This window comes from Myotis myotis, unplaced genomic scaffold, assembly GCF_014108235.1.
Source record: "Myotis myotis isolate mMyoMyo1 unplaced genomic scaffold, mMyoMyo1.p scaffold_m19_p_9, whole genome shotgun sequence".
Lineage (NCBI taxonomy): Eukaryota > Metazoa > Chordata > Mammalia > Chiroptera > Vespertilionidae > Myotis > Myotis myotis.
In genome coordinates, this window is record NW_023416401.1 from 72,821,187 (window position 1) to 72,846,360 (window position 25,174).

At 39.0% G+C, this 25,174-nt stretch overlaps 2 protein-coding genes across 3 annotated transcripts in view; one reads left to right on the forward strand and one right to left on the reverse strand.

Moving 5' to 3' along the window:
* Positions 1-25,174, forward strand: part of MACROD2 (mono-ADP ribosylhydrolase 2) — a 1,927,670-nt gene that overhangs the window by 230,724 nt on the left and 1,671,772 nt on the right. The gene's annotated exons all lie outside the window — the stretch shown is intronic.
* The window catches only part of FLRT3 (fibronectin leucine rich transmembrane protein 3), a 59,825-nt gene continuing 45,499 nt past the window's right edge, over positions 10,849-25,174 (reverse strand). Inside the window, exons 2-3 of the transcript XR_004969954.1 lie at positions 20,161-20,287; positions 10,849-11,081 (exon numbers count right to left, since the gene is read on the reverse strand). The gene's annotated coding sequence lies outside the window, so the exon portion shown is untranslated. The remainder of the gene's footprint in view (positions 11,082-20,160; positions 20,288-25,174) is intronic.

Here is a 25,174-nt window from a genome sequence, read left to right on the forward strand (position 1 = left end):
CATTGGGCATGCCCTAGTTGGTAGCCTAGTTAGAGCTTCATCCCAATACACTAAGGTTGTGGGTTCGATCCTGGGCCAAGGTACATACAAGAATCAACCAATGGATGCATAAATAATTGGAACAACAAATCTCTCTCTCTCTCTCTCTCTCTCTCTCTCTCTCTCTCTCTCTCTCTCTCTCTCTCTCTCTCCCACAAATCAATTTTAGCCAATTTTAGAAACTTTGCTGACCTCCAAGTAGATATATTATAAGAAGTGGGAAAGCCTGAAGAAGAAGCAACTATAAGAAACTAGTATGCTGGAATTTAAGATTTGGAAGAAGAGCAGTTCTAGGTGCTAATAAGTTTCAAAGAAACATAAGTAAAGGTGGTGCATATGTTGGAGAGAAAGTCAAATAACATACTAGGTTGTTAGAGAGCTATTAACATGGGTATTGAAGTCAGCAATGATTATAATATCCTTTGGAGTGGAAAGTAAAACTGAATCAGGAGTAAGACTCTTTAGGGAATTAGGGGGATTATCTGGAAGAGGAAGAGATGACAACAATGAGGGGTAAAAAGTAATGAAGCCAGGTAATGTGTATGTACCTCAAAAGTGGGGAAGGTTTTGAGATGAGGCCAGGGAAGTAACGGTTTAATGTAATAACTAGGAGAGTGCCACCTGTAGTCCTGTGGTATGTGGAGAGAGAAAGGAATTTCTTTATGAGAAGTTCAGGGTCTAGTGGAAGAAAGAAGGTTTAGAGAACCTTCAGGAATTAGGTTGAAGATGGAGGGTATTTACTACAAAAGGAGAGCTGTTGCATGTTCCTTCATCCCAGCATAGGTTTAGAGTACAGCTTTTGGAAGTTGTAAGACTTACACTGGGTTATCATTATTCACTATTGATGAGTTTCTAGGTATCAGTGAGCAGAAGACTATTTCTGTAATAGTGTAAAAAAAAAAGCCTTGTTAGGGTTGTTGGATTGCTTTGTTTGCCGAGAGGAGGTATTTAGTAAAAATACTGGTGGTAATGACCTTTAGAAAAAGATGAAAAAGAGAAAGAGTAGAGAGAAAAAAGGGGGTAATATATTAATGAAGTGACTAACACCACCATGTGGCAAACCTAAAATATACTGTCTTTTTTATTTGCCAGATTTCATTGATTCTAAGATCTGCCCCCCCATTTTAATATTTTTGAAATTTTAAATCAATAGTATATTAAAATTAGAGTTGATTATATTTTTTCCTTTTGTATTGGTCCATAAAATACCATCTTGCATTTAGTGAATTCTTTTAAATATTTGTTTTCTCATCAGCCTCGTACTCTGTCTCACTTTTATTTTCCATGTGCTTAATTTCCTTCAATTCTCAAATGCTACTCAATATTCAACTTGTTTCCCTTATACTTTTTATTCTAACTTCATTTTTTTTCTGGCTTATTTATGGTCTACATAGAATACTGTTTTTTCTCTAAAATCTCAGCTTTAAAAAGATAGCACGTAGAAAAGGCTCTCCAGGACAGATCTTTTATTAATATCATGTGACCTGTGGGTGAGTCATTCAACCTCCTGGGGCCATGGCTTTTTTCAAAATGAGCGTAGAGGAGTAGTTGCATAGAGAATTCTACCTCTCTTCTCAGATTCATTCCTTAAATTTAAGTATTCTCTGACTTTTGTTACTGCCAAGCCATTGGGGGCTAACGGTTTACGAGGTGTACCGGTTAATAATGCAGATTTTTTTCAATAGATGGAGTTACACATATATTAATATATATGCGATTTGATATGTATGCTGTTTTGTTGTATTGACAGCAAGCTTCAAAACTTCATATGTCAAATTTGCTGAAGGTGTTAACATCATAGATATTTTTACTCTTAAAAATGTCAAATTTCATACCAAAAAAAGAGTATTTGCGGGAAGTTTTAATTCATTACTTTATTTTGAAGAAAAAGTTATCGTATACTTCAGGAAGCTTATGGTGAACATGCTCCCTATCAAGATACTTGTGAACACTGGTTTAAAAGTGATGATTTCGATGTGAAAAGACAAAGAACGTCCAGGTCAACCGAAAAAGTTTAAGACCAACAATTACAAGCATTATTGGATGAAGATGCATGTCAAACTCAAAAACAACTTGCAGAAAGATTAAATGTTGCTCTGCAAGCAATTTCCGATTGTTTACAAGCAATGGGAAAGACTTTAAAGGAAGGAAAATGGGTGCAACATCAACTGAACGAAAGACAAATGGAAAACCGAAAAGTCATCAGTAAAATGTTGCTTCAACGGCATGAAAGAAAGTCTTTTTTGCATTGAATTACGACTGGCGACGAAAAGTGGATTTATTTTGAGAATCCCAAACGCACAAAATCATGGGTTTATCCAGGTCAACCATCAATATCAACTGCAAGGCCAAATCGCTTCAGAAAGAAGACAATGCTCTGCGTTGGGTGGGAACAGGAAGGTGTGGTGTATTATGAGCTTCTAAAACCAGGTGAAACCATTAATACTGATTGCTACCGACAACAAATAATCAATTTGAACCACTCTTTGATCGTGAAATGACCAGAATGGGCCAGAAGACACGGCAAAGTATTTTGCTTCATGATGACTCACCATCACACACTTCAAACCCAGTTAAAGACACGTTAAAAGATCTTGCCTGGGAAGTATTAATCCACCCGCTGTATTCACCAGACCTTGCTCCTTCAGATTACCACTTGTTCCGATCAATGGCACACACACTTTCTGAGCAGCACTTCAAAACATATGAAGTGGAGAATTGGGTCTCTGAATGGTTTGCCTCAAAACAAGAAAAGTTCTATTGGGATGGTATCCACAAATTACCTGGAAGATGGGGGAAATGTGTAGCTAGCAATGGACATTACTTTGAATAAAGCACTTTTGATGTTTCTCTTGAAATTATTGTGTTTTCTTTGATTATAAAATCCACCATTATTAACTGGTACACCTAGTATATTTGGACATAGGCATTCAGAAACATCATCTTTAGTTACATAGATCCACTAGATAAAAAATAATATAAGCCCCTTTTTTCAAGTATGGTGCATTATGTAGCAAATAATTTGGGTATTTAATTCCTTCCTGGGAAATCATTATCTTCTGTTGTCTCTGGCCTAAATCAAGATATAATCTCACAATTAAAACTTTAGAAAAAATATTTTCTGTGGATCATCTCATACATATTTGTATATAGTAAAATACCATAAAATAAAATAGATAGAAGTTAGATCATTTCTTATCATCAGATCACCCAGAAAGTGGAGATTGTGCGCCACTTAATAGAATTGGAATGGTTGTTTATATAACACAATATTGTAATTATTTTTCAGCAATGATAAATCCCCCAAAATAAACTCAGCTGCAAATGAAAATAGTTCTTGTTATTTGCCAAGTGATTGCTTTTGGACTAGGTAATGTCCATTGATTTTTTTTTTTTCAGGGAAAAGTAATGCTACTCTCAGGTCTTAATTACAGAGCAGATACTATATCAGATCTACTAGAGGGGAGCAGTAACACAAGGAAAGTGTACAGTAATGGCCCCATACAGGAGAAAACTAGCTATGTAGGAATCTAATAGTTCCTTATAAATTCCTAGTGAAATTTCTTTAAGTAACCTCTAATGTGTAGATATTTGTACCTCCCAAATCTCTCAGTGAGTGCACAGATGAAGACTACAAGTTTGCTGCAAGGAAGTGTATGTACTCCTTTTAGGAGAAGAAATTAATATGAGTACTAGAGCATGAAACAAAATGTAAAGTTCACAATTATCAAAGGAATTCAAGATAATTGGTAGGGAAGCACTGACTTAGCCATTGGTATATGCAATTATTAGAGAGTCAATTTGAAAGATGAGAATAAAATGAACACAAAACAATAGCAACAACAAAAACAAACCTGTTTCAAGTATTTATTTACATTTCAGATATTTGCTACTTTATTTTTTAAATTTATCATTATTGTTGAAATTATTAGAGATATTCCCCTCCCCCCCATTGAATCCCTTCACTTTGTCTCCCCCTCCCCCAGGCCTACTGCACTATTGTCTGTGTCCATGGATTATGCACATATGCATATAAATTCTTTGGTTAATGTCTTCCTGGCTCTGCCCCACTCCCTTCCCTCTGAGATTCGTTAGGCTGTTCAATGCTTCCATTTCTCTGAATCTATTCTGTTTGTCAGTTTATTTTGTTCTTTAGATTCCGTATATAAGTGAGATCATGTGAAACTTGTCTTTCTCAGACTGGCTCTTTTTGCTTAGCATAAAACTCTCTAGGTCCCTCCATGCTGTCTCCAAGTGTAAGAGATTCTTTTTTTTTTTTTTTTTAATTAATTAATTTACTATTATTTTTTTTTACAGCTGCATAGTATTCTATGGTTTAAATGTATCACCACTTTTTTATCCACTTATCTATTGACTAGAGACCCGGTGCAATAATTCGTGCACCAGTGGGGTCCTTCGGCCTGGCCTGCAGGACTGGGCCAAAACTGGACATCCCCCGAGGGGTCCCAGATTGTGAGAGGGTGCAGGCCAGGTAGGGACGTGGGAGGTTGGCCAACCAAGGAGGGACTGCAGGAGGGTTCTAGGATGTGTCCAGCCTGTCTTGCTCAGTCCCTATCGGCTGGACCCCAGCAGCTAGCTAACCTACTGGTCAGAGCATCTGCCCTCTGGTGGTCAGTGCACATCATAGCAAACAGTTGAGTGGCCTTAGCATCTCACTAGCATATTATGATTTGATTGGTAGAACGAACGACTGGACGACCGGACATTGAGCATATTAGGCTTTTATTATATAGGATGGGCACTTGGGCTGTTTCCAAGAGTTAGGGTGACCATGTAATTTGTCATTTAAACCTGGTCAACAAGCATTAAGTTGGTAAGCAAACAAAGATGTATACTCCCTTTAGTTAGAGTCTACCATGTGTCCACTCTCATTGCTGACTATTTGCTGAGATGTCTATAAATGTAGTAGTTAAAATGCCAACTAAAGAGAAATATACAAAAACCTTTCTCAGTAAGCTTCTCTTCCAGTGGTTCCTAACCTTTCTTGGAGCACTGATATTTTAGAAAATGTGCTGACACCTGACTTTTCCCCAGGGAAGTGAATTGAGAATGAAAGACCAGGGGATTCACAGATCGCAACACCCTTCCATTGGCAAGAATTTCAGCTCAAAGACAGAGGGAAAAATAATATATCAATTGTTTCATTATAGCAAAAGAGCTGCCCATAGCGGCCACCACTTAAGTCATTTTAATGAAACATATCATACAGTTAAAATATTTTATTATAAAACAAATTCAGATATATATGAAAATAGAAAGAAATGAGCTCTTACATAGCTTTCACCCCCAAATGAAAAATTACCAAGATTTTCCCACACTTGTTTTCACCTATTCCACTTTTCATTGTGGTTGTTGCAAAGCATTTAAAAGCAATTTCAAGATTCCATTTTATTTCTCTCCCACATATTAAGTAGAATTAAGTAGACATTTTTCAAAAAATAAAGAAGGGTTGTTTTTTTTTGTCATTATCACAACTAACATAATTTGCATTGATTCTTTGGCTCATATAATACTCTGTTCACATTTAGAATTTATCAATTGTCTTAAAAATGTTATTTTCCATTTGCTTTATTTGAATTGGTTTCCAAGGAAATATACATTACATTTTGTTTTTTACAGCCCTGCCACTTCTACAGCCTCCCCCTCTTTTTGAAACACACTTGGCTAGTTACCTGATATTTTAGATTTTTGTGTTGGCACCCCCATGGAGATACATGACCTGATTTCTTAGCCCCTTTATTTCTTATATAGAAGTGAGTTATTAGGTTTGAAGATTCAGGTTCAATTTATTTCCTTTTTTCATGAAGTTTTCCAGAGATGACACTGTATGTTTTATAAATGATGCTATATAAAATTGTGTAGTTGTTGATACTCAGAAATTATAATCTTATGACAAAAATAAATATCAGGACTAATCCTTCCCTCCCATCCTGAGTATCTGTGGCCTCCCCCAAAGTTCTTTTGACCATAAAATAATAACTAATATGAAATATTTGTAAAAAGTGGTGATATCAAATGGATTTCCCTCTAACTTACATTTAAATTAGTGCATGGAGCATGTGCTTTTTATTCCTGTCCCCTCCTTTTTCTGGTTTCCTTTATTCCATCCTTTAAAAACAGGCCATCAGTCCCCATAGCAGCCTTTACTAAGATAGATAAAGATCAACATCATGGTTGAAATACCAAAGCACAGTGCCAACAATTATCCTACAATTTGTGTATTGGCGTAATAACACAGAGAGACTTAAGCACATTGCTAACAGCCACTGAGTATAGCAAGCTAGTCTCTAAACATATCAGAATGCCTCAGAGGACTTCTTCAAGCACTACATAATCAAGATTTGGTGATATGAGCTGCTTTGTTAGGACCTGTTGTGAATGCTGCATTGCCTTAATGTGTGTGTGGAAATTAGTACTAACCTTCATAATTTTTTTAGGAAATATACAGATCAACCAAAAGGAGGTTAAAGTAGCTGAATGAAGCATATGGCAAATCACTGTGAAAAAAGCATATCATGTAGTGGTTTTTAATATGGAAATGAGAATGTGAGGATATATCCAATTTAATTGGGGCTTGTCTGGAAAATGTGCTGGTATCTGTCATCCCAGAACTGAAATGTTTTGATTTGCTAAGGTTTGATTTGTTTTGCTTTGATACTACCAGGAATGGATGAGTTTGGGGATAAAATAAATTGTTAAGCTGGCTTATTCTCATTTTTATTCTCTTTCAAGTTAGTATTACTGTAACATAAATGAGAAGAAGGGGAATAAAAAGCAAATTAGAAAAGTATAATGGTTTATTTCTTTTACTGGAGTTTTCAGGGAAATACTGTGAAAAATATTTGCTTTTAATACAATTCCTTTGGGATTCATTATAAACATAGGTATTAATAAAATAATAATAAATGCTTTGCTGGCTAAAAATTTGCAAGATTTCCGTAATGCCAATGCCATTCTTTAAACATACTCTCATTTGGGAGTCAGATTTTCTTCCACCTCTTAGACATGTTTTTATCTTATTGGTTTTAAATATTTGTTTGGATTTGTATTCCTCTTAAGTAATAGCTTATTGTGTTGAAAACCTCCTGCTTGCCACTCCTAATTTTAACCCTGGGAAAAATTTATGTTGGTGGATACTCCCATCGCTTAGGGATAATTACCAGCATTTTTATCTAGTCTAAGAAATTTGCATAAAATGTGCATTAATATGTATTATGTTCAATAAAGAAATTATGGGGCAGCGCATTAAACAGATGCCACATGAAAAATTATTTCTTTAGTATTGTCTCATTTTAGAAAGGTATATGAAGTAAAATTAAACATATTTAGGGCCCATAAAGCTCTAATAAATTTATATATGTACATATATATGAGTTCCTCTCAAAAGCAACTTTTAAAAGTCCCTCTCTCTTTTCATATATATAGAGTGATTATATTCCAAGATAGACCTAATTCTTAGAATATGTACTCTAAATTGAATTACAAATCTCTTCTTTAGACTTTCTACTTAATTTCTGTTTTGTGATGAAATACTGAATGTACCTATATCTATTTCTTTCCTGTAACTTGGAAACTTTTCAAATATGTGAAGACAGAAACATGTCTCCTCTAAATCTCTTTTTCCAAGTCCAAATCTCTCCCATTTTCTCAGTTCTTTTTCCTATGTCATCATTTCAAGACATAATAATTCTATTCAAGTTCCTCTAAATCCATGCATTTTTACTATATTTTGGGAATACAGTACTAAGTACAGACTGAATGCACGATCCAGGTGTGATCTGGTCAGATCATTGAGACTATTATTTCTATACATCTGAATGCTGTGCTATTATTGGTTTTTCTATTAATACAGCCTAATCATAAGGTGCTTTTACTTTTTTTAGTTGAAAAACCACAGAATACTCTGGTCAACTAATCTTTATGTCATTATCGTCTTTTTAAAAAAAAAACCCCAGAAAATACTACCAAGCCATATAATCCCCATCCTTATGTGTACTTAGTTGAAACTACAAGGGATGTTTCAAACCTCGTTCTATCATACAACACATTAATTCTAACTCTTAGTTTTATATACAAACATTGGAAGACTTATAATATGTATTAGTAAAAGATCTCTTCCTTTCCTTTTTTTCACTATTAATCTTTTCAAACAGATTTGGGTTCTAAACCCAACTGCCCCACTTACAAGTTGTGAGACTCTGGGTAAGATATTGAGACTCTCTGGACTTTAATTTCTGCACTTATAAAGCATGGATGACATAGGTGTGAAGGTTAAATGAGATACCACGTGCACAATTTTCAGCAGAGTACCTGGCATGTAGAAGGCATTTCATCAATCTACATTTTCTTTCCACTGTTGAATTTGTGTGCTGAGCCAGCTCAGCCAAGGGTTCCGCAAGCCTGAGTGAGGGCGGTATAGGATGAAGAAATGACAGAGAGAGAGAATAAGCTGGGTAGGTGAATCTTCCTGTGCCTGGCTGAGGCCACAGAGAGAGATCCAGAGGCAAGCTGAGCCTTTATTTTATAGCCAGAGGTAGACAAGGTAGTGGTCACTGTAGTTACAATGTTCTTGTGAGTTTCACTTGTTTTGGCAGCACTTGCTGCATCTCCCTCAGCCCATTAGCTTCCCAGATAAGATCTAGGGAGCATCATAAGGTCAAGCCTAATTATGCTAAGAGTGCTGTGCCTTCTAAGCTGGGACTTGTTTGTGGCTTTGCCAACAGGTCAGTCAGAGGCTTAACCCTATAGCCACGCCATACAAGTTTGTACATAGAATAATTTATATTAATCAACCACTTGCTAGATAAACCCTAAACCATACTGTTTTCAAGCCCTGCTCTTATTAAAAACCTTCCTAATTTCTGTTAGCCAGAAGGTAGAGAAATCATTAAATAACTTTGAATTGAAAACAAAACACATCCTTTTGTATAATGCAGAAAATATATATTGTCCTGAAAATCAGGATCTGTCCTTATTGCTATTTAAACAAATTCTCTGATTTAGACTTAAGAAAAATTTTTTTTCCACCTCAGGAACTGTGAACCCATAGGGGAATGCAGTGGAAATTTTATTTGTCTTGAAGGTAGATAATGCCATATGTATATGGCCAATGTAAAATGGTAAGGGCCTTTCCACTGCTGTTTATACTGTTCTCACCTTTGTTTGCCCAGTTATTATACATGTCACTCACCTATATAAAGTGTCACTGCAGAGGCATCATTTTTCCAAGATAGTTAAAAGTGTAAAGACAATTGCATATTTTCTGATCTTTATCAAACTTCATCTGCAGCACCATTTAATTGGAAACAGAGAGGCAGTTTTGACACAGAACCATTTAGCTTTCTATGAGAGTCTGTTGGGAAGGAACAGTGGACATCGGCTCCTTTCTACCGCACAATTGATTCTTAGGTAGGAATTCATCTTCTTTTTTATGATTAGTGAGTACTGAGTTGAAAATAGGAGCCTTCTTTAGTTCCCTTATTCCTTATGTCTGAACTTTTCCCAAAATTAACCTATGAAGCCTTTAATATGGAAAAATTCCAATAGTCTATCAATTCAGTAAATATTGAGGAGACAGTGTTGTGAGAAAGGTACTTTGCTTGGCTCTATTTGTGATTCAGTGAATTCTTCATTTTGTTGTTGTTACTGTTGTTATTTTGTTCTGAAGGAGCTTCCTTATAATATAGCCTTAAAATAACAATCAACCTGTAATAGTAATTTGAATCCAGGGGTGATAGCTATACATTTGGAGTACAGTTAGAAATATACTAATGGAACCACGTTACATCTTTTAAAAACAGAATTGGTGCTCAAGAAACAACTTGTTGAATGAATAGGTTCAAGCTATCCAGTTTAAGATCTAAAAACTCAGAAAACGGCCCTAGCCAGTTTGGTTCAGTGGATAGAGCATTGGCCTGTGGGCTGAAGTGTCCCGGGTTCCATTCTGGTCAAGAGCAAATGCCCAGGTTGCGGGCTCGATCCCCAGTGGAGGGTGTATAGGAGGCAGCCCATCAGTGGTTCTCTCTCATCATTGATGTTTCTATTTCTCTCTCCCTCTCCCTTCTCTGGAATCAATGAAATATATTAAAAAATAAAAATGAAAACGCAGAAAACGGTTGGTAAAAAACTAGTTTACCTGGTCATTTAAAAATTTTGGGTGCTTAAATAGTGTTTGAATTACTTCACTGAGAATCTGGCGGTTAACTAACTAAACATTGTGGGCTGGAAGACCTCACATCAGGGAAAGGGGTGGAGACTGTTTCACTCCCATTTATTCATTCATTTATCAAATATTTGTTTGGCACCACTTTAGTGCCAGGCATTGTACTCTTTAAAAAAAAAGAAGAAAATAAATAGGCAGAGATCCTATTGTACTAACTATAATCTAATCAGAAAGGAGGAAGAAAGAAAGAAACTTAGCCTCCTGCAATTTTTTTTTCTCACTTTCTAATTCGTCCATATGGGAGGAAAGAAAACATAATGCTGACAGGATGAAATAAAATTACAGAATTATTTGAGCATTCAGTATCAGGTAGAGAAAAAAAAAACAGAGGAGGCAAAAGAAAGTTTTCAAGGTTGAAGCACTAACTGGGAATCCTGGAGAGAAACACCTTGACATAGCTTTCCTGAAGGGGGAATACATATACTTGGGAAAGGGCTTTTAGCTTCAGGCTAAGATGAGTGAGACTGTAACCAAAGGAGAGAGGTCCCCATCTGCTGCGGTTGCTAGTAGTGGTGGATTTCTTGCTATAGCCCAAGAAAAATAATTCTCTGAGACTCCCAGGAGAACGAGTGATTTTTATTTCTGTGGAATTACATCCCTGAGTTGCTGAGCTCTCCTCTCCCTCAGTCGCTCCAAGGAAGAAGTCCCGTTTTGCCTTTAGCGGGGCTAAAGTCAGAGCCAGTACCCAGAATTTCCTTTCCACGTCTGCACAGTCCAACCCAACATCAGGTTAGCACAGTTTGTGTTCCCAGCTGCAGTCCATCAATCCATTGCATGCGTGGTCCACAGGTCCACGTGGCTATGGAGGAAACATGGGTGAATGCAAGGAAACCAAGAGTGAGGCAAGAGCATAAGAGAGAGAACTTCTTTGTTTAGGAGATTATGTATTCCTAAATTTTCATGTGCTTGCAGGGGCCACGCCAATTCTGGCCAATGATCTTTGTTCCCAGGTGTGACTGACAAGCAAGTACCTTCCCTGTGTCACCCCAACTTTACTGGGCATGCATCTGTCTTCCCTTTGTTGGATCCCTTCCTCAGTGTTTTGCAGGAATTAGGCCGTGGTTCCCTGGGCAGTGCATAGTTGTTTCCTGGTGAAGCTGCCCAAATGACATGACTATAATGTCTGACTTCCCCCTTTGTTCCTTTTTTATTATTAATAACTAGCTAATTATAAGGTTATCAAGATGAAGTATAGTAACATTTAATTAGAGCTACTGTATTAGGACATGTTTAAAAATGAGCAATGAGTCTCATAGCTAATTCTTTTAAGTTTGCTCTCAGATTGATTTAAATAGTAACTTTAACATTTAGCAATTTCAAAAAAGTTAATAGTTAAAATAAAGTAAATATTATTTCAAAAGTATTCAGATATTCAGATATGTGTGTATGTGTATATATATATTCACACACACATAAACACGCTCACAACACCCACAATTTCCACTCACTTTGTGACTTTCTAATTGGAATATACTGCCTAATGGAGAGGAGAAGGCCCACAGGTCATCCACTAGGGCAGTGATGGCGAACCTTTTGAGCTCGGCGTGTCAGCATTTTGAAAAACCCTAACTTAACTCTGGTGCCGTGTCACATATAGAAATTTTTTGATATTTGCAACCATAGTAAAACAAAGACTTATATTTTTGATATTATTTTATGTATTTAAATGCCATTTTACAAAGAAAAATCAACCAAAAAAATGAGTTCGCGTGTCACCTCTGACACACGTGTCATAGGTTCGCCATCACTGCACTAGTGGTTAAGGTACCAATACTTAACTTTGAAAGGATTAAAAATTAATTGGCATGACTATCTAGCCTGGAAATAAAACCGTACTACTCAACTATTCATTTGAGAAGCACAGTGATATTTGCTATAAGTTCCAGTACTATTCTCTTTCCTTTCAGCACTATTCTCTCCTTTTTAAATCTAATTAGTTTTGGGAAAAAAAACGAATCTTGGTATTACTATAAGTAAATATGTATGTTTTATATAAACATGATCTTTAATTAAATCGTAATAAATGAAATGGAATGCACACTTCACATGTGTTTAGGTCACTCAATAATTTTTAGCAGAGGGCAGCAGTACAGGAAAATAATCAGTACTTCAAAGTACTACCATGTTAAATAAATTGCTACCATATAAACTTGAGTTGTCTTCTGCCTTGTGGATGTATCAGAAAATATAATCAGTGAGCTTTAAATAATAGTTACCTTTTTAAAAAAGATATATTTGTATTGATTTCAGAGATTAAAGGAGAAGGAAATAGAGATGGAAATATCAATAATGAGAGAGAATCATCAATTGGCTGCCTCCTGCGTGCCCCACACTGGGTATCCAACTTGCAACCCCAACATGTGCTTTGACAGGGAATTGAACTGTGACTTCCTGGTTCACAGGTCGATGCTCAAGCACTGAGCCATGGTGGCTAGGCAATAAGAGTTAATCCATTCTTAAATTGAGTTTTTGTTAGTATAATGTATAGATGCTGTGATGTAACATTCATGAGGAGTAGTAGGGTAGGATTTGGGCAAAAGCTTGTGTTGGATCTCCAGGATTATTGTGGAGCTTTGTACACTTCTGGGCAGGTCGAAGAGAACACCAATGATGTTTAAGGAAAATAATTCTTTTTGCTGTCTGTGGTTTACATTGGCGATAGGAGGTGCTAGAGGCTGGGGCACCAAGTCAAAGAAGATTTGGGGGGTTTCAGCAAAAATGTTTTCCTCTCCCAGTCCTTTGCGGTGAAAGAGGACAATGGTTTTCTTCTTTCATACTATCCTCCCTCCTCTTCCCCTGAAAACAAAAACAGAACCCAACAAACCAATGTGATATTATATTTGACTAGCCTACTCCCAGGGCAATCATGCCTTTCCTTCCACTATTCTGCTTCATGTAGGTAGGCAATAGCTGTTCTTCTGCTCCGGATTGCAATGCATTCCATGGCAGATCTATTTTGTCTAAAGGCGACTTTTACTGTGATAACAGTAATGAACTTTAATAAAAAATTAGCAATGTACATATCCTCTATATTTTATCAGACAATTTATTTGCATTTGACAATTTATCTCAAAGATGTTCCTTCTGTTTTTGTTGATGAGGAAATTAAACTCAGAGAACTTCTGTAACTTCCTTGAGACCTCTCAGTTGATAAGAAACAGAGGCAGGATTTGAACGCCAAAGCATTTGACTTTTCATGCCATTCTAATGCCTTTGGATTGCAACATAACTTCTCTTTTATAGGATATATATAGATAATAAAATTATATTCAAAGATCTAAAAGCATCGTTTTTACCCTTTCTGAATCCACATTTCAAATGAATGACAGAGTATGTGAAGTCTTTTCAACCCTTGGGAGATGTCGGCACTAATGAAAAAACATTTCTAAATTAGTGTGTCACATGGGGATTCAACCAGGAGTAACGAGATGACCTTTGAGAAAATTAAGATGAGCTGTCAAAGGAAAATTTCTACCCACTCCATGGAACAGTCTCTCAATGACAGAAGATTTCACTTTCAATGTTCAAGAACAATAAGTTGTTATTCTAGAACATGCTTATTATTAAAAATAGAGTTTTTATAATTATGGGAGAATATGATAACATTTCTATTTTTTAGTGTCTATTTAGAACTTTAAATGATCACTCACAGAAAAACCTAATCCAAAGCCTTTAAGAATCTGGCTCATTACATAAATTTGGAGAAATTCAGAATGTGGGAAGTACACATATAATTGTGGATCATGAGATATAACAATTTGGCCTCATAAGTAGTCATTTAAACACACGAAAGAGATAGTGTATAAGTTTATGAACTAACATCTTTTGGAAAAATATGTGCTGAATGTATTTTTGTTTTGTTTTTTAAATTAAATTTATTGGGGTGACATTAGTTAATAGGTGAATGTGTTTTTAATAGGAGATTTTAAAGCTTTCCTATGGTTGAATGTATATCAGTGCTTCAAGAATTATGATGTGAAATGACTAATAAAATTAATATTTTGTGAGCAATGAATAGAGATGAGAGGAATGCCAATTACCAGAAATTTGATAAAAACTAGATTCACAGGCATCTGGGGAGGCTGGGACTAGGGATCTCTCTTCCAAGTAAAAAGGAGTCAAGTAATTATCTCAAAGGTCTGATGCTTAACAAAGGAGCCTGTAGCTATTTACATCATGGGTTTGAAGAACTTGTGTATCTGAAGTTCAATATTTTTAGAAAGCTCTCATAGTTTGTAAAAATCAATAAAATATTCTTCCTTTTTGAGCATCTTTATGGAGAAAAAACTTTCATATACTATCATAACATTTACCCTCTTTTGGATGATTTTATTGTGTTGGTTGATAATTATTTTTCCTTAAATTCAACCTGGGAAATAAAGCTGTCAAGATAGCATTTTTTATAAAAGCAAAAAATTATTCTGATTTTCTCTGAAACAGTAATATAAAAATATGAAAACATATTTTCATGTATTTTTGAAAAGAAGCAGTAGAGTAGTCAATCCTAAGTTTTTGGTTTTAGGAATTCTTCATAGTTTTAAAAATTAATGTGGGCTTCAAAAAGCTTTAATTGATGTAGCTTTAACAGTTTGTATTTATAGTTTAGAAATATATAAAATATTTAACTTATTGAAACATAATAGTAGTCAATAATAATACTCAAGAAAATTACAAACAAATGTCCACACAAAGGCTTGTACAGAAATGCTTATACTTATTCATAATAGCCAAAAAAGTAAAAACAACCCAAAGATTCATCAGCTGATGAATGAATAAACACAATGCAGTATTTACATACAATGGAATATTATTTGGCCATAAAAAGGAATGAGGTAGTGATCCATGTTACCATGTGGATGATCTTGAAAATATTATGCTACACTAGAGGCCCAATGCACAAAATGGGTGCAAGAGTAGGCCTTCCTTCCCCCGGTTGCTGGCACTGGGTTCCTTCTGGCACCCAGGACCAGGGCTTCCCTTGCAGCCCCAGCTTTGTCCGGAAGGTCATCCAGGAAGATGTCTGGAAGAATGTCTGGTCTAATTAGCATATTATGCTTTTATTATTATAGATGAAACAAGCCAGACACAAAGATAATATATTATACTAGAGGCCAGGTGCACAAAAATTTGTGCACTCAGGGGAGGTCCCTCAGCCTGGCCTGTGCCCTCTTGCAGTCTAGGACCCCTCAGGGGATAACCACCTGCTGGCTTAGGCCTGCTCCCCAGGGGATTGGGCCTAAGCTGGCAGTCAGACATCCCTCTGGCAGCCTGAGAGCCCTCAGGGGATGCCAACTTGCCAGTGGGGAGCAGGCCTAAACTGCAGTCAGACACCCTTAGCGCTGATGAGGAGGCGGGAGAGGCTCCCACCACCACCGCTGTACTGGTAGCCATCAGCCTGGCTTGTAACTGAGCAGAGCTCCCCCTGTGGGAGCGCACTGACCACAGGGGGCAGCTCTTGCATTGAGCATCTTCCCCCTGGTGGTCAGTGTGTGTCATAGTGACCAGTCATTCCCAGTCTTTCTGCTGTTAGGGTTAATTTGCATATTACCCTTTTATTATAAAGTATAGAAGCCTGGTGCATGGGTGAGGGCCGGTTGGTTTGCCCTGAAGGGTGTTCTGGATCAGGGTGGGGGTCCTGCTTGGGTGCCTGGCCAGCCTGGGTGAGTGGCTGATGGCTGTTTGCAGGCTGGCCACAGCACCTTCAGGGTGGGGATCCCCACTGGGGTGCCTGGCCAGCCTGGGTGAGGGGCTGATGGCTGTTTGCAGGCTGGCCACGGCCCCCAGCCACCCAAGCTCCCAGTGGAGGCTGACTGGAAGCAGGTATCTGGGGTTTATTTATCTTCTGTAATTGAAACTTTGTTGCCTTCAGCGGAGACCATAGCTGGCCAGGGCAGGCAGAAGCTTGGCTTCCTCCATCGCTGGTGCAACCAAACCTCCTGCTTGCTCCAGGTCCGTGGCTGCCAGCCACTATCTTGGTTGAGTTAATTTGCATATAGTCGCTCTGATTGTCTGGTGGGTGTGGCTTGGGGCATAGTGAAGGTATGGTCAATTTGCATGTTTCTCTTTTATTAGATTAGATGATATTATTTATATGAAATGTCCAGAATAGACAAATACATGGAGACAGAAAGTAGATGAGTGGTTACTAGGGAATGGGGAGAGTGTTAATAGGGACTGGGAAAAATGGGGAATGAGGAATAACTATTAATGGATATAGGGTTTATTTTGGGGGTGATGAAAGTACAGTGGTGCCTTGACTTATGAGTGTCCTGACTAACGAGGTTTTCGAGATATGAGCCATCTCTCAGCCGATTTTTTGCTTTGAGTTGTGAGCTAAAATTCGGGTTATGAGCCAGCTTCAGATACCCCGCCGCTAGTTGGCGCAGCGAACATCACAGTGAATGCCAGAACATCAGCCCAGCATAACGTGTCTCACTTGTTCACTTTTGATTTGACATACAAGTAATTTGAGTTACGAGCTCCATCACGGAACAAATTAAACTCGTAAGTCAAGGCCCCACTGTATTCTGGAATTAGTGGTAATGGTGGCACAACTTTGTAGATGTGAAAACCACTGAATTGCTTTATAATGGTGAATTTTATGGTATATGAGGTATATCTCAGTAAATATATGATAAACATTATATTTTAACATATATAATTTTATGAGAAATAACTATATTTCCAGATGAAAATATTAATAAAAGTTGCATTGCTTCACATTTTTTTGCAAATCTTTTCTTAATGAGGATAATTGGATTCTCTTTTTGATTCTGCATTCCATGTATTGCAATATATTGTTTAGGTGGAAATATGTAAAAAAATACGACCTTACACAAATATGCTAGAAAAAGGAATGGTATTATAATAGATTATTCAGATAATTGTAGATATTTTTCTCTGATAGTATATCCAAACTTGACATATGATGTTTCTTAAAGGTCATGTAGTTACAGTGTAATCTCAAATCTTCAATGAATTTTGGAAAGGCAAATCTGGACTGGGGAGTTGACGATGGCTCACTCATATGTCTGATGCTTGTAGTTGTCAACTGGATGCTCAGCTGACCAGAATGCCTCAGTTTTCCTCTGTATGGTCTCTCCATATGACTTGGGCTTCTCACTGCAGGGTGGCTGGATTCCAAAAGGAAGTATTTTTTTGTGTGTGTGTGTGTGAGGAATTAGAAGACCCAACCTCAGAAGTTGAAATATTACTTTGCCTACATTTTGTTGGACAAAGTTTCAGGGTAGACTCAGATTCAATTCAAGGGCAGGAGAATTAGACTCTACTTCCTGATGGGAAGGATGACAAGGAATTTGCAACTACCTATTATCTACTATATGACCTTTTCTGAAACTTTGATTGTGGAAACTTGGTCTATGATTGTGGAAGCTTGGTCTATGCTGTGATTAACTATTATTCTTTCCTAGAGGCCTGTTGCAGGAAGATTCCTGCAAGAATAGGGCTTCCAGCAGTCGGAGAGAAGCAGAGAAGGGAGTGAAACCCGCCGAAGCAGGCTTCCCTCCCGCCTCCGCCGCCCCACTTGCTTCCCTTCCATCTCCACCACCCCACTTGCTTCCCTCCCACCTCCGCCGCCCCACTTGCTTCCCTTCGGCCTCTGCCGCCCCACTTGCTTCCCTTCGGCCTCTGCCACCCCACTTGTTTCCCTCCCATCTCCGCCGCCCCACTTGCTTCCCTTCGGCCTCTGCCACCCCACTTGCTTCCCCCCCACCTCTGCCACCCCACTTGCTTCCCTCCCGCCTCCGCTGCCCCACTTGCTTTCTTCCCGCCTCCGCTGCCCCACTTGCTTCCCTTCGGCCTCTGCCACCCCGCTTGCTTCTCCGCAGCTTTGCTCCCTTCTGCAGTGCTTGGCTTCCTTCTACATTGTCTTCAGTCTTCTCTCCGTGCCTGCATATGCAAATTAACCACCATCTTTGTAGGGTTAATTTGCATACTCATCTGATTGGCTGGTGGGCATAGCGGAATGACACCAATTTGCATGTTTCTCTTTTATTAGTGTAGATACTGTTGCACCTTCTGCTTTGCAAAGTAACAGCATCTTAATTGGATACTTTTGTCTGAATTATTTAAAATATATTATTAATTGCAATATATTTAATGCAATGGGAATCAAGTGCCTTATGTATGTTTATTATCTGCCCATCCCTCCTATTTTTTTTAATTTGTGACATTATTGTTCAGTCTTATTGTTGACGTTCAATTACTTAAGAAAAATTTCTGTCAGTGTGATATAAAAAGTGTAATATAATTAGAATATTAACTGCTCTAGTATCAATCTGCTATTTCTAAATTATATATCTTTATTTCCTCTCAATATTTATTTGTAAAAGTGCCCTGGCTTTGCTCTTAATGGTTTTCTATCAGCAGTAGCTATAAGAAGGTACACCAGTCTTTAATTCATGTAGTCACTTAATTATAATCTCCTTTGGGAGGAATTAAGCTGACAAAACAGTAAATAAAAATGTGTTTCTTAATGTGGACACAAAAAAAGAGTGAGCAAAAGAAAATGTTTTTTTAACTGGCTGTACTTTTCAGATTGCTTTACAGATGTCCTTAAGTTAAAGCACTAATGAAATGCCTTTCAAGTTTTCTTTTAGTTTCTCCAGGAAAGGTAATATTTTATGCAGACACAGGTTTGAAATCCTTACTTGTTTTTAAGCATTTATGTAATTTGAGAATTTTGATAGTTATATCAAAGCATGCTAAAAGCATCTTTCTTTTAGCTGCCCTTAGAAGTTGCTTCTGGGAATCTGCTTTGAAATGCCTTCTGAAAGCCTTATTCATGCTCTATAGAAAATTAAGCTTTTTTCCTGTTGCAAAGTGACAAAGTGTCTAGATTATTAGCTTTGTTAGTTTGGACATGTGTGCTGTTACTGATCATGGGTAGGTAATGCACTGTACTTTCTTAAAAGAGAAACTAAGACTTGATTGACAACTCAGCAAATGGAAAATCTTAATGTTAAATTTGTTTCAAAATATTTGGTAGAAAGACATTATAAAACTTGGAACCTAGTGTTCAAAATTTCTCCAGAGCATTGCTGTCAACTCAAAGTATTGGGAGTACCAAAGCATAATTGGTCACTATTACCATTTGAAACAGCAAATTACCTTAAGGGGTATAATGGGTGTCTCTCAGAAACCCTCTGGCTATTTTAGTCACATCTAAAAGCCCAGAATATGGATTTTTAAGTATTTTTTGAAAGGAAGATATAGAATCATGAGGCATCATTTCAGCTAAATTTTTACTGGCAACTAAACTCTCATTAAGATGCATTTCCAGATTAGATCTGAGCTAGGGTGTAGCTGCCACACCCTATGTACCTTATTGACTATAAAGAGAACAGCCCTTGTGATTCACAGACTGTTCTAAATTGCATAATGCTTCCTAAATGTCTGTGGCAGTTCCAGTGCATTTCTTAAATTCTATGAGTGCTCCATGTTTCCTTTGGTTCTACTTTGGCCTAACTTGTTGGTTTCTCTAATCAGTTTTGATTGCTGGTCCATTTTGAAGAGTTCAGATTTCAATTAAGAAACTGAGCTTCTTTGTATGTAAATAACTGTGATGTTTTCATGGTAGAATTGGGAAAGGTCACATCTTAGAAGAGAGGCTAGATTCTTCACTTTGACATCATGTGTTATTCTGCCTTACTTTAGTGCCTCCCTTTTCCCAATGCCTAACTTACTCTTTGTCTATTTTTTTTTTCTGTTCTCAGCTCATGTCCCCATGATTGTGGTTTATAAAGTAAAACTTACCTTTTTGTGTCTCTCCCTTCTTTATATTCCTAGTGATTGAGTTTAATAGCACACCATTAAGCAATCACCTCTTTTCTAATCATTTCATTCTTTTTCCCACTTACTCATTCACTAATTCTTTTATCCAATAAACATTTCTTCTGCTTTTCAGTATAATTTGCAAGTCCTTGTTCTTGTTCCTATAGTGGCAATAAAGTTTTATTCAATCTTCACTTTCGAATGAGGCTCATCCTATATAATAAAAGAGAAACATGGTAATTAGCATACATCCGCTACCCTTGCCATTGACTAATCAGGGCAATATGCAAATTAACTGCCAGCCAAGATAGCAGCCGGCAGCCAGGCAGCTTGAAACTAACATGAGGCTTGCTTGCTTCAGTGACGGAGGAAACCAACATTCCCCGCCTGCCTTGCCGGCCTCTGAGTTTGCAGTCTGAAACATAGTTACAAGTATAGAAGCTAAACAAAACCCCAGAAACCTGCTTTCAGCGAGCCGGGATCTCAGAGCTGGAGTTGCTACAGTGTTTCGATTATAGAACACAAACAAACCAGATACCTGCTTTCAGCAGCAGAGGCCTCAGAGCTGGAGTCAGAGCTAAAGCTGGCCCAGAATAAAAAAAAAAAGAAAAAAAGGAGCAGTTGGGAGCTTCAGTCACATGCCAGCCTGAAAACAGCCCTCAGCCCCTCACCCAGACTGGCCAGGCACCCCAGTGGGGACCCCCACCCAGAAGGGTGTGTGACCAGCTGCAAACAGCCATCATCCCCTCATCCAGGCTGGCCAGGCACCCCAGTGGGGACCCCCACCCTGATCCAGGACACCCTTCAGGGCAAACCAGCCGGCCCCCACCTGTGCACCAGGCCTCTATCCTATATAGTAAAAGGGTAATATGCCTCCCAGCACCAGGATCAGTAGAGCCGCGAGGCCTCCTGGCACTGGGATCAGCGTGACAGGGGGCAGCGCCCAAACCCCCTGATTGCCCTGCGGCTCTGTGTGTGACAGGGGGTGGGGCCACAACCTCCCTATCCTGCTCTATTCGTGTCAGGGGAAGGTGCCCCAACCCCCTGATCAACCCTGCTCCGTGCCTGATAGGGGGGAGCTCCCCAGCCCCCTGATGGTCCTGCGGCTCTGTGTGTGACAGCGTGCAGCACCCCAACCCCCTGATTGGCCCTGCTCTGTGTGTGACGGGGTAGAGCCATAACCTCCCCATCGGCCCTGCCCTGAGTGTGAGAGTGGTGGCGCTCCAACCCCCTGATCAGTCCTGCTCTGTGGGTGATAGAGGGTGGCACCCCAACCCCCTGATCAGCCCTGCTCTGTGTGTGACAGGGGGCGGTGCCCCAACTCCCCTATCGGCCCTACTCTGTGAGTGACAGGGGGGAGCTCCCCATCCCCCTGATTGACCCTGCTCTGTGTGTGACAGGGTACAGAGCCCCAACCCCCCTGATGGGCCCTGCTCTGTGCGTGACAGGGGGCAGTGCCCCAACCCCGTGATTGGCCCTGCTCTGTGCGTGACATGGGGTGGCACCGCAACCTCCCCATCGACCCTGCCTTGAGTGTGACAGGGGACGGTGCCCCAACCCCCCAATCGGCCCTACCCTGAGCGTGACTGAGGGTGGCATCTCAACCTCCCAATCCGCCCTGCTCTGTGCATGACAGGGGCTGGCACCCCAACTCCCCAATCGGCCCTGCTCTGAGCCCGACCAGGGGCTGCACCTAGGGATTGGGCCTGCCCTCTGACACCTGGGAGCAGGCCTAAGCCAGCAGGTCGTTATCTCCTGAGGGGTCCCAGACTGCGAGAGGGCACAGGCCGGGCTGAGGGCCCCCCCCTCCTCCCCGAGTGCACAAATTTTTGTGCACCGGGCCTCTAGTCCTATATAATAAAGAGGTAATATGGAAATTAATCCTCAAGCCCTCACAAGAAGGCTGCCTACGACCAGGCCAGCAGGGGTGTTTAGTGAGGGATGACCAAATCACTGAACAAGTAGGCTGTGTGGGGTGACAGGCCAGCAGGGTGCTTAGTGAGGGACAACCAAACAATTGAACAGCAGGCTGTGTAGGGTAAACAGGCCGGCGGGGGGGAGGGGTGTGTGTGAGGGGCAACCAGGCCAGCAGGGGGTGCAGTTGTGGGCGACCAGGCCAGCAGGGGGGCAGTTGGGGGTGACCAGGCAGGCAGGCAGTGGGGGCGGGTAGTTAGGGGCAAACAGGCCAACAGAGGGGGGAAGTTTAGGGGCTACCAGGCCAGCAGGGGGGGGGCAGTAAGAGGCAACCAGGCCAGCGGGGGCGGAAGGGGGGCACAGTTAAGAGCAACCAGGCTGTCAGGGAGGGTGCAGTTGGGGGTGACCAGGCTGGCAGGGGGGGCAGTTTGGGGTGATTAGTCTGGCAGGGAGGGCAGTTGGGGGTGACCAGGCCAGTGGAAGGGGGCAGTTAGGAGCAACCAGGCCAGCAGGGAGGGAGCAGTTGGGGGGCAGTTGGGGTGACCAGGCAGACAGGCAGGTGAGCTATTAGGAGCCAGCAGTCCAGGATTGTGAGAGGGATGTCTGACTGCTGGTTTAGGGCCGGTCCTGGGGATCGGCCCTAAACCAGCAGTCAGACATCCCCCAAGGGGTCCCGGATTGGAGAGGGTGCAGGCTGGTCTGAGGGGTCCCCTCTCCCTCCTGTGGATGAATTTTGTGCACTGAGCCTCTAGTAAAGAATAACAGTCATAATATAAGGCACTATGAGTGAAATGGTACCACTGGAATTTATAGACTCTTCCCCTAAAAAATATCTCTTAGTGTAATGGTCAGGATAAAGACAGCATGGAAAATGGGAATTGAACTGGACATTAAGGGATGGGTGGGTAGGGTTTTGCAAGGTGAAAAAGATGGTGTAGGATAGCATTTCTGGTATTAGGAACTAAGTTAAGAAACACAAGAGTGGAAGAATAGATTGAGCTCAGTATAAGTTTTAAAACTTTTAGTTTACTAAAAAGATGTAAATATCTCCAGCTCCAAAAATCTATTGACTTTTGATTTCACTTTGGATGTTGATATATTAACATTACTCTCCAGTTGAATCACTAAAAAATTGTTCACAATATTTTAAAAACTATTCAAAGACTACAACAAACTCTATTATATGTCATCAGATACACTTGTTTATGAATTGATTATAAAAATGGTGAAAATGTAAGTTCCTAGAAGTCATAAAAAATAAACATATTATAATTAATGTGTTATTTGGAACTTTATAGTAACCAAGGAAGCCCATTTTCTTTCTACTGTAATGCGGACACACCAGTTCCCCTGGGAGACGTGGGGAGGAGAAGTATTAAAAAGGAATCCTGTTCAGTTACCTTCTAATGTTTACTTTTGAGTAAAGGTGTCCTCAGTTGGCTCATATGTCACTGTATTAGGAAGGTTTTTGATTTGAGCTTGAGCATACCTCATCAGTGGAAAGTGAAAAACAAACAACAATAAATCTAGAAGGAGAAAAACTCAAGGACTTTTCTCTCTTCTTTTCTCTCCCTTGTCAATTCCATATTTCACAGGAAGGTAATACCATGGCTTTTGGTTATTTATAACATTATTGACCTACCATTCGGTATGGTGATTGTTTCTGTTAAGAACACTAACAATTTTATCTCCTTCATCTCCCTACCCTATAATGACCAGTGATACTTGTTGATGAAGTTTAGTAGTTTGTGTGGTCTTTCTTCATAGTAATGTACCTCTTTGTACAAAGCCGACTCCATCATGAGGAGGAACTTTGGGATAGTGACCTTGTTATTATCCTGTCACTGATGTCAGAAAGAGAGACAAATTCTGCAGCAAAAAAGAAAAAGAAAAAAAGATAATTCTCTAGAAATGGAATTTTCTACACAGAAATAATGTTAAAATTTTTTCCTTGTATATCCACTAGCATTTTGGGGATAAATACATCATATTTGTAGAACAAGAGTATGAACCATCTAGGGAAAAAAAAGCCCTACTTGATTCCATAATTTAAAAGTCACTGTCAATATTATAGTAGTTAAAATTGTGTAATTATTTTTATATCTTCTATCAATTAATGCCACATATTTTTGGGATGAATATTTCTTTTCTATTTTTAGCATCACTGTGCTTTAGTTTTAAGTTATTTTCAGCTAGTTCTTACTTCTTAAAAAATATGATATTTTGCATGAATTTTTAAATAAAAATAAACATAAGCAAAGACTACAATAGTTTTTTGGTATAATAGCTATTCTCCTCATATTCTCTCTAAGATTCTTGAGTTGCTATAAACCACAAACCAAAAGTCCATTATTAGAATGTTCCATGTTTTTATTACTAATATGTTGTTTATTTTTAATCATCTTTTGAATTATTAACTATTGTATGGTGTCTCATAACAATTTCCATTTGTTTTATATACTTTATATGTTAGATTTCATTTTTTGCCTCACTCCACTATATGTAATGGCTTAGCTTTGAAATCTTTGCTTGATTTAGGAGACACTAAGTTGCCTTAACACATTACTGTCAAAAATAGCTCAGGTTTGTATGGTCTTATAAAAACTTTATCTTCAAGTGCTCTGAAAAGTTCTTTATTATTTTTTAAACGAATAGTTGGTTTTTAATTGATTTCAAAGAGAGGAAGGGAGAGGGAAAGAAAGATAGAAATATTAATGATGAGAATCATTGATTGGCTGCCTTCTGCACACCCCCTACTGGGGATTCAGCCCGCAACCTGAGCATGTGCCCTGACCAGGAATCAAACCATTACCTCCTTGTTCATGGGTTGATGTTCAGCCACTGACCCACACTAGCCAGACAGTTCTTTATTCTTAACTATCTCTGTCTCTTTTTTTAATATTTAAAATCCTTCCTGGTATTCTTTTCACATACCAGAATATTAAGCAGATGCTCAGATTGACTGCTAAATAATATTAAAATGCATAAATTCAGGTTTCAAACTAATTGATAACTCATACTATCACATATTCTTTCAATATTTTACTCCTACTTCATGACATTTTTTTACCTAAGTCTTCTAGCAGCTGTTTTGCTACTTAACCTCTAGCTAATTGTTCCTTTTCTCTTCAGCCTGACTTTATGGATCTATTTTCGAAAGGCTTGCCTATAATTCTTAACTGAACC